This window comes from Periplaneta americana, chromosome 1 (genome assembly GCF_040183065.1).
Source record: "Periplaneta americana isolate PAMFEO1 chromosome 1, P.americana_PAMFEO1_priV1, whole genome shotgun sequence".
Classification (NCBI taxonomy): Eukaryota; Metazoa; Arthropoda; class Insecta; order Blattodea; family Blattidae; genus Periplaneta; species Periplaneta americana.
This window is the reverse complement of record NC_091117.1, coordinates 70,502,124-70,518,558: the sequence shown is the minus strand read 5'-3', so window position 1 is coordinate 70,518,558 and position 16,435 is coordinate 70,502,124. Positions and strand designations below refer to the sequence as shown.

The 16,435-nt window shown below is 35.6% G+C and overlaps 1 protein-coding gene across 1 annotated transcript in view; it reads right to left on the bottom strand.

The window, feature by feature from the left end:
* The window catches only part of LOC138696640 (5-hydroxytryptamine receptor-like), a 1,489,006-nt gene that overhangs the window by 982,166 nt on the left and 490,405 nt on the right, over window positions 1-16,435 (bottom strand). The window contains exon 3 of the mRNA XM_069821850.1: window positions 3,796-3,863. The gene's annotated coding sequence lies outside the window, so the exon portion shown is untranslated. The remainder of the gene's footprint in view (window positions 1-3,795; window positions 3,864-16,435) is intronic.

Here is a 16,435-nt window from a genome sequence, read left to right as displayed (position 1 = left end):
ATTACTCAAATGTTGATTTTGAGATAACTAGAATTCTGTTAGTTGATATAGTTGTTATTATTATTTAAAATAATATATTTTTAGCAAAATTATTCTGTGATGTACTTATAATACATTTAATTTACGTGAAAAAATTCCGTGTGCGTACAATATTTTAGGTTACATGTAAATTTAATGACTAACATTTTGGGCCTGTCTGATTTTAATTTTACTTTACGTTTCATGTTATTTATTTTCTTCATAATTTGCTGTTCGTCAAATTTTTTTTCCTACTGTAAACTTCCACCTCAAGTTTCATAGCCTGAATGGCTTTTTCTTTATCACTTCTTGTGGCAGGAGTTTGCAACTTGTTTAATAATGCTGGGTATTTTATTAGTATATTAACAAATAGCAGTTCTCATTCTTTCTCTTCTACACTTCTCACTTTGTCGTAATTGTCCAATTTCTTGTTAAACTAACCAAATTTTGAAGACAACAATCAATTTTCCCACCAAGAAATTAACATAAATGCATGGTAGGCAAAAATTAAGTGTCTTCACATCTTCACGGATAAACCCGAAGTAGGCCCTACTATCGTTAATCGATATAATCGAATATTCTTGATAGTTTATACTACCGTCGAGAAGTAAATACTATGTAGTAGTAGGATCAGGTTTATGCATACAAAGCAAAGTATATAGCCTACTTCTACTTCAAATATCTTCTACAGTCAAAGCAAAAGGTAATACTACAACTTTATGCACACCACCCATGATTTTAAATATATTTCACGTTCTACCACATATATTACAGCATCTGCATCATTACATTTTTTAAGTAAACTGTTTTATTAGTTTAATGCAGTGAAACAAAATTACGCGACGATCGTTTCAAGAGGGCTTTGTTCATTATTGCTGCGAGATTGTGTGCGTTGTTATGTTATCATTAGGACTGAAGAAAAGTAATGATATAAGGGAAGTAACTAATTTCTATATTCAATGTTTACAAAATGCGTACCGTTGCCGCGTATCTCTACTGTCTGTAAGGAGCAGAGAGAGTGAACATCCGACTCTCCTCAACAGTATATCTGCTTAAATGACGTCAGGTTGTATCAGAATGCAGAAACAAAAATCAAACAAAGAACAAATTGAGCAACAAATTTTTACTTTTTGCCTTGCTCCGAAATATAAAATAGCAGTCTACTAATATGTGTGCTCTACATCTGAATTTAAAATCCAAATTGCCCCATCATGTACCATTTTCCGGGGAAAGTGAATTTATTTTTTATGAAAAAACAAACTCTTTCTTTATTTTTCCCTGCTACTTTTAAAATTACAAGAGACTAGGGATTAAAAATGCCTCATAATACTTGAAAAATGTGTATTGGAGAAAAAAAATGATGTTACGTAGTTTAAAACACAAAAAAACCCAAGAACAATAAAAATATTTTATGTCTATAATGAGAAAAAGCTCGGAATTTGAACTTACCATTTAAAAGAATTTTCTGGATGACTTCCGTTTATAACTAGACCCGGGGCTATCTTTTACAAGAATCAACAATAATCTGCAAGCATGCTGCATGATGACCTTCCTTTATATCACCTTCCCATTTCAGATATTTCTGGAAATCGTACCGCTCCAAGGTTAGGAGGGAACAAATATAAATGATAATGTAAAAGGTGAATTTTGAGACATATATTTGGCCTACACCCCATTTACTCATATGCGCTTAACACAGTTCCCACAAGTTCGACGTAATTGTGTGCCCTAGAATTTCCTAGGAAATTTGAGCAAACATTTTTGAAAGCGCGCGATGTCATTTTTTCTGTAACGGAAAGTTTTTCATCAAAGAAAGAATCAGCCATAACTTTGCGAATTTGTGAATAGATAAAAAAAATGCCCTCTTTTAATTTGTCGTTTTTTTTAATACTGAAAACTACACCCTTGTTTGTTCACTGCGTAGACCTCACTTTGAACTGTTATGAAATTTACTGAACAGAAGGGACCAATATCTCTTTATTTATTAGAAGTACAAAAGAACATGCCAACAACCATAAGAAACCAGACATAGGTCACAAACTTATAAAATGCATTAGCTTTTGTTTTGGTTTACAACTCCCAACCGACACCAAATGTTTCCTGAGGGAGCGCTTATCGAAAAGTGAAATCATAACATATCTTAAAAACCTTACGTGATACGAATTCAGCGCACATCAAACCATAAGGGACACATTGTTTTAAGTCGGAGTAAAATTCTTATTGTTCAGTGAATAAGAGGACTGAATTCAGAACACGGAGAAATTGTGTTTGACTAAATTGACAATGATGATTCGCATAAATTTAATATATTCCGATTTAATTAATTTGAAACACACGTAATACTGTAAATGTAAATTGTAGCCTATTATGAGTTAATTCATACGGAGCGGACTGTACAAGGAGCCGCTACAGTAACCACTCGCGCGTGCACACAAGCATTTTGTAAACACAGAGCTCCACGTACGATGCAGCGTAGCCTATAACTAATACTTTTTCAGCCCTAGTTATCATGAACGAACGAGACAGTGCCATTAAAGAAAGCGTGCAAATGAACCGCCGAAATTTAAAGCGAAAAACCGAGCGAAGTAAACTGAAACGAGGACGTGAATGCGGGGCTAGGAAAAAGGTATTTTCCAACCTCTCTCCTGCAGTTCAATAACATTACAGAAAGTCAGCGATTATGTGGATGTTCCTACATCGCCAAAAATCAAAGAAAAATCAACAAGAAAACAGGCGATTGCACACCTGCTCCAACTGGTGTTAGTGACTCAAAATTTAATCGTAGTTCAACAATTGTAGAGTAGATTTTTCTTATCTTATGTTAGTTATCATAAACCAAGTATTTTATTTTTAGATTCTGAAGAGTATTGGGTATTTAATTGAAAATTTAACCGTAAATAATTATCGTCTTTCATTGCGTAAATAATTGAAAAGAATACTACATATTTACACCTCAAGAAGTATCACTTTTTCCACAAATAAAGACTAAACACTGAATTTTTTACATTAATTTCACTCCTACTGCATCCTAGTCTTTTTATTGGGTTATTTTACGACGCTGTATCAACATCTAGGTTATTTACCGTCTGAATGATATGAATGTGATAATGCCGGGGAAATGAGTCCGGGGTCCAGCACCGAAAGTTACCCAGCATTTGCTCGTATTGGGTTGAGGGAAAACCCCGGAAAAACCTCAAACAGGTAACTTGCCCCGACCGGGATTCGAACCCGAGCCACCTGGTTTCGCGGCCAGATGCGCTGACCGTTACTCCACAGGTATATACTCCTAGTGTTATTACGAGCTCTACCCATATAAACATTGATCCTTAAGTGAACACTGTGGCATTAAAATTTAAACTTGCCAGTGCGGTACAAATAATAACATGGCGATTTACAGAATTTTATGCGTCCCTTGATGTTGTTATGGTTACACGGTCCTAATCATTTGAAACGAGGCTAGTCTATAGGATTTTATCCCGCAGTAAACCAATTACTTAATGCGGTACTACAAAATGGATCCGTTCAAGCAACGACGGGGTGGTCTCCTGGCTTTTCTTCATGTGGTAGAAGGAATTTTAGATGGTTTTATAAAGCCGTCCAGTGTTTGCTGGCTGGACTTTACGAATGAAGAGCACGTTTTAAGGTTATAACGGCTCGCTGGTCGAAAGAGGGTTATAAAACGGGCCTAGTAAACGGGCGAAAGGAATTGGAGTATGCAATATTGAAATGCGATCAAAATGGAAGACCTGGATGCCAAATGTGGTTCTGTCTCCTTACCTTATGCCACGGGAGAGTTGTCTTCTAGCAAGGGATGAACAAATTTCTCTTTGCAGGCTCGATTATTCCTGTGGAAGAAGAATTAATTGCAGTCAATGAAACAGTACTCCTTTATACAGGGACATCATTTTATTTTTACTAACATTTTTAATATTAACCTGGCTATACCTTTGGATTAACGGATGAGAACTGGAAACACACTTTGCTACCAACTTCCGCGACTGAAGTTCGATGATACTGGTGTAAAATAGCCCACAAACAAATCACTTTACTAGGTATAGGAGGGAAGAAAAGTAGTTCACATATTTACGTAAACTAGGAAATATCGCGATTTTGAATTTGATAATTTTCATTAGGTTTTTGTTTAATCAAAATACAGTACTGTATTAACAATAAATGTTTTCACTCGCGAACTGAGTTATCCATGCGAACGTATTCATTATGCAGTGTAAATTGTACTGTCTACAGCACATTAGCGTGCAATATAGAGAATGAAGTTAAATTGAAAAATTATCATGATATGGATATTTAAACACATTTTTGAAAATTGTGAACATTCATTTCGATACAGGTTTCAGTTCTTTTGTGCATATTATCACACTGTAGACTATTGCATCTAATTCCAATTACCAGTTTCGTCCTTCGTACTAGTAACTCATGTTGAAATAATTCTGTACCTACTCCATAAAAGAGTACCTTACGTACTGTAAATTAAATCTTCACTTCTGCCCGACCCGCACAAATAAAATTACTCATACATGCTATCTACTGTCCGTCCAAGTGGTTTTGTGGCAGGAGCGTAGAAAGGGGGAAATCACGTGACAGTTAATTACTAAACAAGACCCTTTTATTTAAGTTATTTTAAACTGTTGTATAATATTACGTAGACGTCCAATTCCTAACAGAAATTAATGTTTTCAGAAAAGAGCTACGACAGCCCAGCCATTATCCTTTACAGAGGGGTGAGCAGAAGCAGGTGGGGGAAATCGGGATGCGACGTAGGCGAACGAACGATTCATTCTTAAGTTGTTTATAAGCATTTTCGTCGCTAAACAGATTTCAAGAACTTAAATTACTACCGCAGAAACGTCGGCGCATTTCGCGGTAACTATGCGAGGAGAACAACATGCAAGGCAGCTGAGTTTGCGGTAATAGGAGGGCATCGTATATGGAGGACCTTATTGTATTGACATGGTGATATAATGCATATATGATGGTGATTTTATGATGGCTTTATAAAATAATGATCACGACTCAATTATCTAATAAATATCAACGGAAAGTTAATAACCCTTAGCTGCGCCGTTGTTCGTAACTTTTTAGATCGGTGGGCGTATCAACGTGAGACATGTACGTGTTTTCTGTTCATTTCGCCAATATAACTCTCATGTGCTTTTAGTATCGGAGCGTGCCCTTACAGGCGCGCCTACCGATTGCAGCTGTGTCGCTTGGAGAAGTAGCGATAAATCAATTTCATGTACGCGGATGCGTGAATTGCCAGAATTATGCAGGCTTAGTTTCAAAATGAGGGCCGGTTGTCGGATACTCAAAAATTGTGTTACGTACTGAATATATGTGTTCATTTATTTTATTTCCAGTATCATTAACTTCCGTGTACGATATACTGTGTGAATGAACTCTGTAACATCAAATTCAATTCAATTTATTACGCCATCAGATATACAGTCATAGGCTTCGTCACAAATAGAGACGGGGAAAAAACATACATTTGTAAATACATATATACAGTAATTGAAAACAGTAAGGGTTAACTAGAACAATGAAAACACAACATATTTTGAAACTATAAAACTTAATGAAAATACTTCACTCTTAATGTACTATTTGTAACTAAATGAAAATAACTATATTTATTAAAAAGCAATTTCATATGAATTTATGTTTAAAAAATCTTCTACAGAGTAGAAAGGATTAATTAAAATCCAGTAATAAAATCTAGTTTTGAAACTATTGGTTGGTAACTTATAATATTGACTGGGAAACTTATTATACAGCGACATCATTTTATTTTTACTTCAATTTTTATTGTACCTGAGTTTTTGAATGTGCTTCACTCCCACCCCTTCTACTAATGAAGTTCAACCGTCCTCCACACAGATCCAAGACCGCATGTTTTCCAGTGACGAAAGAGCTTTCAATATTCCATCATTTTCCATTTGCCTACGTCGCATCCCGATTTCCCCCCACCTGCGTCTATTCGCCTCTCTGTAAATGCTAGTGGCTAGGCTGTCTTAGCTATTTTCTGGGAACGTTAATTTCTGTTAGGAATTGGACGTCTACGTAATATTATACCCATACAATTGTTTAAAATAACTTTAATAAAAGGGCCTCGTTAAGTAATTACCTGTCACGTGAGTTTTTCCCTTTCTACGACGCTGCGACGTAACCACTTGGTCGGACAGTAGATAGCATGTCTGAGTAATTTTATCTTTTCGGATCGAGCAGAAGTGAAGATTGAATTTACAGTACGTAAGGTCTCTTTTATAGAGTAGGTACAGAATTATTTCAACATGAGTTACTGATACGAAATACGAACCTGGTAATTGGAATTTCGTACAATAGTCTACAGTGAGATAATATGCACATTAGAACTGAAGCCTGTATCGAAATGAACGGCCACCATTTTCAAAATGTGTTTAAATATCCATATTATGATTATTTTTCAATTTAACTTCATTCTCTATAGCGTACGCTAATGTGCTGTAGACAGCATACTGAATAGGCCAGCATGGAAAGCTCAGTTCGTGAGTAAAAACACTCAATATTATTACTGTACTTTATTTTGATTAAACAAAAACCTAATGAAAATTATCAAACTCAAAATCGTGATATTTCCTAGTTTACGTAAATGGATGAACTACTTATCTTCCCTCCTATAGGCTACCTAGTAAAGTGATTTGTTCGTATATTACGCCAGTATCATCGAACTCCAGTCCTGGAAGGAGGCATGAAACGGTGTTTCCGGTTCTTAATCGTTTATACAAAGGTATAGCCAGGTTAATATTGGAAATGTTAGTAAAAATAAACTGATGTCCCTGTATAATTTCATCCCCATGACAGAAAAATTTGCACTAGTCTTATGTAATCTACAGTATGAAATATTAATTTGTTCACCATTTATAATTTCATGATCATGTACGAGAATATTGGCTACTAGTGAGTAATCATCTATATTATGTTGAGTGTAAAGGATTAGGTCATATATACAGGGTATTTCCGAGGTGGTGTTACAAACTTTCAGGGATGATGGCGAAGGGCACATGTTTAAATTTTAGATCAGGAGCCATTGTCCGTAAATGACTGAGTCGAAAGTTATAAGCAAAAATAGTTTGAAAGTTTGTAACACCACCTAGGAAGCACCCTGTATAGAGGCTGTTAAAAAAGTATACAATATTTTAGGAGGTGCTAGTATGCATCAAAACAAGAAAATAATGTCTAATAAACACGGGTCCTACAACACATACTCTCTGAGATCTGAACACTTGTTCACAGGAGGAGCTCAATATGACGTCCATTCATGGCAATGCATTCCTCTGCCCTTCGGCGTAAGGAATCACGCGGTCTTTGAAATTTCTTTTAATACGTTCATAAGAAAGTCCTGATAAGATATCCAGTTAATCTCTGTGGTAGCACGTATGATCCTATAATACATACATATTGCAATTTATACTCCATTTTAATCCTCATTACAACTCTGCAAAATCTTTCTAGAAAAGGAAAATCTGCAAAAGTGTCCAATCGCCTTGACATACGCAAAAGTACAGACATACCTGGATTATTGCCACATGTTCCTTTGCTATGGAAAAGGTATTTTGTTGACATCATCGATGCCCAAACTCACGGATCGCAGAAACAAGAAAAAGAGTGAGACAACAGTGACGACATTATAATAATAATCCGTGGCGCTACAGCCCATGAAGGGCCAAGACCTACCAGCCGGCTGCTGGCCTCACGGCCACATGCCGAAGTAGAGGTGGACGATCATCCAACCAGAATGGAGGTATCGTGTGGTTAGCACGTTGAGCCCCCCCCCAGCCGTTATAGCTGATTTGCGTAACCTATCGTAGCTCCCCAAGTGCATCACGATGCTGGGTGGGCACCGGTCCCATACACTGACGACATATACTACGAAAATGTAACATGGTTTTATTTTTTTGTAATATAAGAACATTTTTTTTTCGTTGTTGGTAACTCTATAGCATCTACTAGATGCTTTATGGTTGTGCTAACAGATGGAGTTACTTGTCAACAATGTGACGCTGAAACGTGTGTTCAGGTTACTTAACAGCGACAGTCCTGATGTATTTTTTTATATTTGTGATGATTGGTTAATTAATATTAACCCGGCACACTCACAATCACATTCATACAAATTTCCAGACTCTAGACACCCAGGGAATTCTTCTTCTTCAAGAAAAATTCACCGAGCGCCGAGCCCGGGAATCGAACCCAGCATGCTGACCAACAGACCACGGAGACAGTCAAAAACTTTTTGTAGTGGAAACAGCGTGTTGTAGCTCCGTGATTTGTTCCTTAGAGACACCGAGTCATTGAAAATATTAAACAATATGGAATATAAAACGTAGAACACGAGTCAGTTATATGTTTTTAAATAAATAATATTTATATCTGAAAATAATTGTGTAGTCTATGTAAGCCATTTTTTCTTGAGTTCGCCGAATGAAATCATTTCACTCCTTGTATTCTTAACGTCTAATATTTGAAATGTTTGAATTATTTATATAAATCTAATTAAAGCGCAACGTCAAGTCTCTGTATAAAGATAATATTTATGATTCTTCTGCATTTTAAATCGTACATCTGGAAAGATGCACTCGTTCATTAAACCCACTGTAATTACAAACACGCTTATGTAAGATAAATTTTACGCGCTGTATCTGTATTTAAGTAGTGTGGCAGGTGGTGGAAAATGAACCAACAAGGCGAGGGATTGTGCAAAAGATGGACGAGATGTGTAAGAAAAATCTTATAATAAAATGTATCTTGTATTCACCTTTCTAATCTACAAGGCAGATTAAAACCGGAGCAGGCGAGTTCATTACTCACATCACTTCTCTTCTTTTATTAAATTCGAAACTTATAACACCACTAGCCAAGGCTTTTCCTCGCAAACATCTTTCGTCTCCTGCATATTCAACGTTAATCTTTTAGAAGAGAGAAAAAAGTTAAAAGTTAATGTTGATTTACCGGCTGTACCTTACCTTTTCACCCACTAAGTTTTTTTTTTTTCCTTCATCAATCAACATTACTGAATGGACGTAATCAAATTACATCTTTCCTTATTAAGGAAATGTGATATATTAGGTACGTAAAAGAAACTGTGGAAATCAGATATTATTTAATTAAACAGAATTTTAATTCAGCCATAAATGTAGCAATATTCAAAAGTTGAAACTTCTTAATATAGATGAGCCGTGGATATTTTTTTATCTACGCTTCTTTGAGTTATGAAGCAAGCAAATTGAAAATGAAAATCGATGGTTATAAATAACCAGTAAGTTACAGCTATATGAAGTTTCGTGGTATTTTTTGTAATCACAACGAAGATAACTCTGTATCAGGGAATTTAGTGTCATACACTTTCTAACTTAATATTAATTTTGGAAAATGTTCTAGGCCTATAGAGAATTTTAGACGTGGATATGTGTATTCTTTAAGTCAAGTACAATGTAAAATTTCGTGTAACACCAGAATGAAAATACAAACGTGTGAGAGGTATTTAAGGAGCTAGGTACAGCTTATCAGCGTATTCCGAATCTCACCGGTCCGGTGGCATCAATGACGTCACGTTGCAGCGAAATAAGGAACAAAACTGCTGGAAGGATCGATGGCTGTCATGGCGACTGTATAAGTTGTTGTCTGTGTTATGCTAGTAAAATTTTGCGAAATTTTCGTACTGCCATCTCGTTCAAAGAAAAGATAGCATAAGCAATTTATTTCTTGAATCAGTAGTAATAATTGGTCCGTTGACATGTTCGCTCATAAGCCATTAACATATTGTTCTTACGTTATGCTCATTACAAACAATACAGCAGAACACACCGCCATGACACAACAGCGCACGATGTCATTCGTCTGCTAATTCCCGCCCTGTACAAGAACCCATCAGATTCACTGATGACGGCTGATGGAGACTGCCACCACCTCTGCAAGTTGATGGCACCGGTGCGACACCGGTGGAGCATCAGTGACTCCATCGGTGAAATTCGGAACACCGTGATGCCATCAGATTGCTCAGCGCTGAGATTCGGAATACGCTCTATAGCAGTAAAATTTTGGAAATATTCAACATTGTTTTCCTCCATTACTGTATCTTGTACAATAATGAAAATTAGTATGTGTAAAACACTGTCACTCTGCTACATGAAAAAAAAATATATTTTCATTATTAAAAAAATTATATTTACATTTTTCTTTCAAAACTCAATTCACTGTGCAGGGATGAAGCGTTTCCCACATAAATCAAAATTATCCAACATTCTGTGATGAAATTTTTTGTGTGCATTTATACATGTCATATCTATAACATGAAGCAAGATCACTTCTCTATCTTTGATAGATTACCTGACAAAAACTAAATTCATTTAAAAAAGGTCAAATGTCAGTATTTTCTTCTAACACGAAATAAAAAAAAATGTAGTTGAAAGAGCATGATTTTGTAAATATGAGTTTCAGAAATAAAATAAAATAAGAGAACATGAAAAAGTTAACAAGTTTATGAGTTATGAGGGAAACGCTTCAGCACTGCACAGTGTTCTACCACCATTATTAATTTTGAAAAAAAAAAAAAAATATATATATATATATATATATATATACACATGTGTGTGTGTGTAAAAAATGTTGAATATTTCCAAAACTTTTACTGCTGTAAGCTGTACCTAACACCTTAAAACGTACTAGCTTAACAATTGTATAAGATAAGAGGATAAATGATAAATGTAGAAAATACAGAAAACAAAAGAGGAGCAAGTAATCAAAATACACGGTGTATCATAAAGGACCTTAGGCCTACAACTTTAAAACCTGATAGAAATGTATCCATATAAGTAGACTTATAGAAAGGAATCAAGTTTTGACTCACGTTTTGCCGTAGTACCAAATTCAGACAACAGGAGCGCTACATTAGTTACATTAAAATGGTTACTTTCACTGGTGCGGTACGTGCTTTCTGTGTGTTTATGTTTGACGAAACAGAGTTCGCGACTACAGTGCAACGTAGACCGTAATAGGCCTAGGTATGTTTTAGAAATATTACTGTTGCAAACCGTATTGCGGTTGAAAAATAAAAGTGAGTGCTTGAAAGGTAGCCTATAGTTTTAAAGTCATGTAGATATTCCAAATTTCTAGCCAGCGACAATTTGGACACTTATATTTAGAGTCTACCGAGTGCTGTCAGTGCTGGCAGGATGACTTGCCCTTTAAGTAGAATGAATTGGCCAATATCATGTTGAACCCTTGGAAATTTCAGTGAAGCAGATATCGTGTTCCAATCTGTACCTCCGGCTCTATACAAATGAAACGAAATTACTGCTTTAAAAAGAGATGGAAGTGAGGTGAAGTGGAAGGAGAGATCTGCGTAATTAGTTATCTTCTATCTTGCTCTCTCTCTCTCTTCTTTCTATTAAGTAATGTCATTGAATTTCTCTTAATACTGCCAGATTTCTATTCTTACACTCTTCACTTACAAATTGGTGACGGCACCATAACTTATTATTATTATTATTATTATTATTATTATTATTATTATTTTCATTATCATTATTATTATTATTATTATTAAGACGACAATATTGTACGAAATAGAAATATAAAATTTGGAAACTTATCTTTTGAAGAGGTGGAAAAGTTCAAATACCTGGGAACAACACTAGCAAATATAAATGATTCTCGGGAGGAAATTAAACACAGAATAAATATGGGAAATGCCTGTTATTATTCGGTAGAGAAGTTTTTATCATCCAGTCCGCTGTCAAAAATTTGAAAGTTATAATTTATAAAAACACTTATTATAATACCGGTTGTTCTTTATGGTTGTAAAAATTGGACTCTCACTTTGAGAGAGGAACATAGGTTAAGAGTGTTCGAGAATAAGGAGCTTAGGAAAATATTTGGGGCTAAGAGGGATGAAGTTACAGGAGAATGGAGAAAGTTACACAACACAGAACTGCACGCATTTTATTCTTCACCTGACATAATTAGGAACATTGAATCCAGACGTTTCAGATGGACAGGGCACGTAGCACGTACGGGGCGAATCCAGAAATGCATATAGAGTGTTAGTTGGGAGACCAGAGGGAAAAAGACCTTTGGGGAGGCCGGGATGTAGTTGGGAAGATAATATTAAAATGGATTTGAGAGAGGTGCGATATGATGATAGAGACTGATTAATCTTGCTCAGGATAGGGACCAATGGCGGGCTTATGTGAGGGCGGCAATGAACCTCCGGGTTCCTTAAAAGACAGTAAATAAGTAAGTAAGTATTATAAATTTCAGTAACTATCTAATGAACTTTATTTAGAAGGGAGACATGAATTTTACTGCATTTCTTACCTCAGAGGCTAAAAGGAAATATGTCCAAAATATCCATTTTGAGATATGATGGTTTGAATATTCCACTTTTCTAAATTTTTCTCTTTCTAAACAATGTATGAAAGTGATACGAAACGTGGTATTCATTATTTAATTTTAATGGTAGCAACTGAGTTTAAATATATGTTCCATGCTTCCATTTGCCAGCAATCAACACATAAATTCTCACATAAATTTGTCACTTTCTTGCTTCGAATGTCAAAAACATATACGCAAATATCCTGTAATTCGATAGTAGGTACCAGCATCAAAACAAGTATAAACGTCCTATGTATGAGTCAACCATTACCTAAAAATCTTTTCGTCTTCTAATGCAAGAGTCCGCCTGGTTGGCGCAGATGGTATAGCGCTGGCCTTTATGCCCGAGGTTGCGGGTTCGATCCCGGGCCAGGTCGATGGCATTTAAGTGTGCTTAAATGCGACAGGTTCATGTTAGTAGATTCAGTGTCATGTAAAAGAATGGAAAGGAAAATACTCAGAATAAGCCTGAAGGTCAGAGTCAAAAACAAAGAAGTACGGCGACGAAGCGGCATAAAGGACGTGATAGGATGAAATGGCTCTGGGGAAGACACGTGGTGCGAATGCAACCTACCAGATGGGCACACACGGCGACACTATGGGTTCCAAGAATTGGCTGGAGAAACCGTGGACGACCGAGAACTAGATGGGAGGGACAAGTTCGCAGCTAGGAGGACTTTGGACCCAAAGAACACGGTGGAAAGACGCAGTCAACCAACTTTGAGCGGCAGCAACAACCAGTGCTAGTGTAATAAATTGTGGACAATAAAACTAGGTATGTAAATATAGACCATTAAGTCGGGTCTTCTGATGGTCAAGACTCGAGCCACTCCTGCTCAAGCAGGAGGCCCTGCCCCACTGGTTATTTACGACTTTTATTATTATTATTATTATTATTATTATTATTATTATTATTATTATAAAATAACTCCTGCGGGATAAAATTCCGACACACCGGCGACGCTGATATAACCTCGGCAGTTGCAAGATGTAATCTGCATACGAATGAATTAAATTTAAAAGTTATAACAGAAGTAATATTATCCTATATCTCTCACTTGCTTAAAAGTAGGTTTCAAAAAATCTTGTACGTTTTGGATAGTTGTAGTTATATCAGTTAGAACTGGATATTTAAATAAATTATACTGTTTCAAAGGTCTTAATTTCGACTAGGGACACATGTTAAATATATAATTATGTTTTGTTTTAATTTCTCTGCAAAGAACATACCAACACACAAGACATCATCGTACTCGTCATCATAAACAATCTCGCCATCGCGCTTGTAGAATACCGCACCCAGTGACATCAGAGACTGTCGGAATTAAACAGTATTCAAAAATAAACTTATTAAGCTTCTTCTTACTGCGTAGAATGCAATTCAATAAACTGGATATTCTAACTTATTGCAAATGTTCCGAAGTTGTTACTATTTTTGCTTCTATTGATATTGTGATAGCGACGTGAGATTCGAACTCACGACCAGCGTTCCGCGAGAAAGCTGATCGCGCGGGCTTCACGGAGCACTGATGGACGGCGCGCGGCGGGGAAAGGGGAAAGGGCCTACGCGGCGAGAGAGTGGAGAGAGAGTGCGCGCGCAACTGCTGCGTACGGAGTAAGGGGGGGGGGCGGACCCTCCCGACTCTTCGAGAAGTCCGTCGAAGTGGAGATATCCAGATAATTCTCTGCACACCTGTAGAAATTTCTCGCAACTATGATTTCGCTATAAAAAGAAGAAACGCCAGCGAACTCGAGAGTTTTCAGTTATTCAGTCAGTGAGTAAGCCAGAGCAAGCAAGCCAGTCTTGTGTACCGGAGTTCGACTCGAGTGTGCGTCCGCAACTGTATCAGCATCCGAAGGCCTGAGTTCGAGTGAAGTGGACCGCAGTTGGAGGGACCCGAGTTCGAGTGCAGTGGACCGCAGTTGGAGGGACCTGAGTTCGAGTACAGTGAACGTCTCTGAAGGTCTGTGGTTCGAGATACTGTGAACTCGAGTGACTGAGCTAGAAGAACTGTGAACTGAGAACTGATAGTTCTGATTTGTAAATAGTGGTTTGTAAATATTAGTTAAGATAAACAGTTCATTGTTGTTCGTAATAGTCCAAGTAAATTGCCATTGCCGTCAGTGGAGTGCTATAACGAATACTGTGTTGAGTGAAAATTCTGTTGTTGACGAGAGCGTTTAAGGTGAATTGTAGAAAGGAATTATTGTTGGAAGAATAAAATCCTATTGTTGAGTTGAAATAAATTTACAATATTTATACGCTCAGTTATTTTTATATGTTTATTAATTTTCTTTAATCACTAATTAGGCAGTCAGTAGTATATTAAATTAGTACCTTTTATGTCTCTTGTAAGCTTACTTTTCTACTTGTATTTTTTCTCCCCTATCTTTGCAGTTTACATTTGTATTCTTTTATTGTATTTGCAATTTTATTTCTATATCTACATCCGAAATAATAAATGAACATTAGTAGCACCTAAATGTTTCACATCTGCTGGTCTAAAACATAGCATTAATTTTGGCTCTAGGTTGTGTAATTCTTTAGCTAAAATACACCCATAAATTATAACATGTAACCCATTAACATATAACAAGAACATTAGAAACGTGTTAATGTCTTCAATTTGATTAAATAAATTTATAGCCTATGTGTATGAATTAATCAGCCTATTTTATATTTGTATTCTATAATTTTGGAATATATATTTTTTCATAAACTGCCCTTTATTCACGTACGATATTATTGTTCTCTATGTTAATATTATATTATATAACTAGCCGTACCCGTGCGCTCCGCTGCTCCCGTCAGAAATAAATATAAAGTAATTACATAATTAAAGTAGGACATTTGATCCAGGGAACATTTGTGTTTGATAGAAAAATATATCGTTTAATATGTTACTTAATTTAAATTGTATTTAAAATATTAAACTGCGATCAGTTTGATCCAGAGACCACTCATTTGGTGCAATGACAATTCCTTTAACATGACTCTTAATTGTTATTACCAATTATTTTTGGAAAAGCGAAAATTAACAGAAAAATTTTGGATACAGATTTATTATTATATTATATTATATTATATTATATTATATTATATTATATTACATTACATTATATTATATAAAAAGTGTGTTGATAACGGATGTACTCCGATAAGTAAGTTTTTAATTTATTGTGGGGGACTCTTGAATCTCAGGAGGAACAAATTTTACAACAGCGCAACATAATCTGTTTGGCTCATTACCCAATTTTTTTGCATTGCATTTATTGCATATATATTTTATGTATTTTAACACGATTCAATTGAGCATAGTTAAAATATGAATTATAAAATAATGGATTGCTAAGCTATTAGTGCATACTAAATCGATACACTCTCGTTGTTCGTTAATTCTCTGAGATAAAAATGAATGTATTCATAAACATTATTTTAAGAAATACAGGAAATGAATATACAGAATAACCTATCAAGTTTTCTGTGCATAAGAAGCTATTTTAATCTTACCTGTCCTCAATTCACTCACAAGTTACTGTAATAACATTATAGTATTATGTCCATCCAGAGAAACTACACTTTCCAATGATGAAATAATAATTAATTATAAAAATCGGTTAGTTTAGCTTCCGACATTACTTCATACAAACACAGAAACATTCTCTGTAGGCTATGTTTCATAGCTTTCGATTGTTGTGTCCAAAGCCCCTTATAGACGAAGTCATTTGTTTTTTATTTCAATACACCGCCTTAGATGGCAGTTATTTTAATATTAAAACTCATTTATCTCATTAAATATCAGTCCTATCAAAATTTTGCAAGGAATAAAACTTATCAGAAATCAGTTTTAAAGAAACGTTTGTTATGTAACATTTTTCACAAAAATCAATAAGAAGCGAGATATTTCGATTTATTTAATTAAGGCTCCTTATAACCCCCCTTTTAAATAACGTATTTTGAATGCCATATAGCCTAAAATCTGAGTTA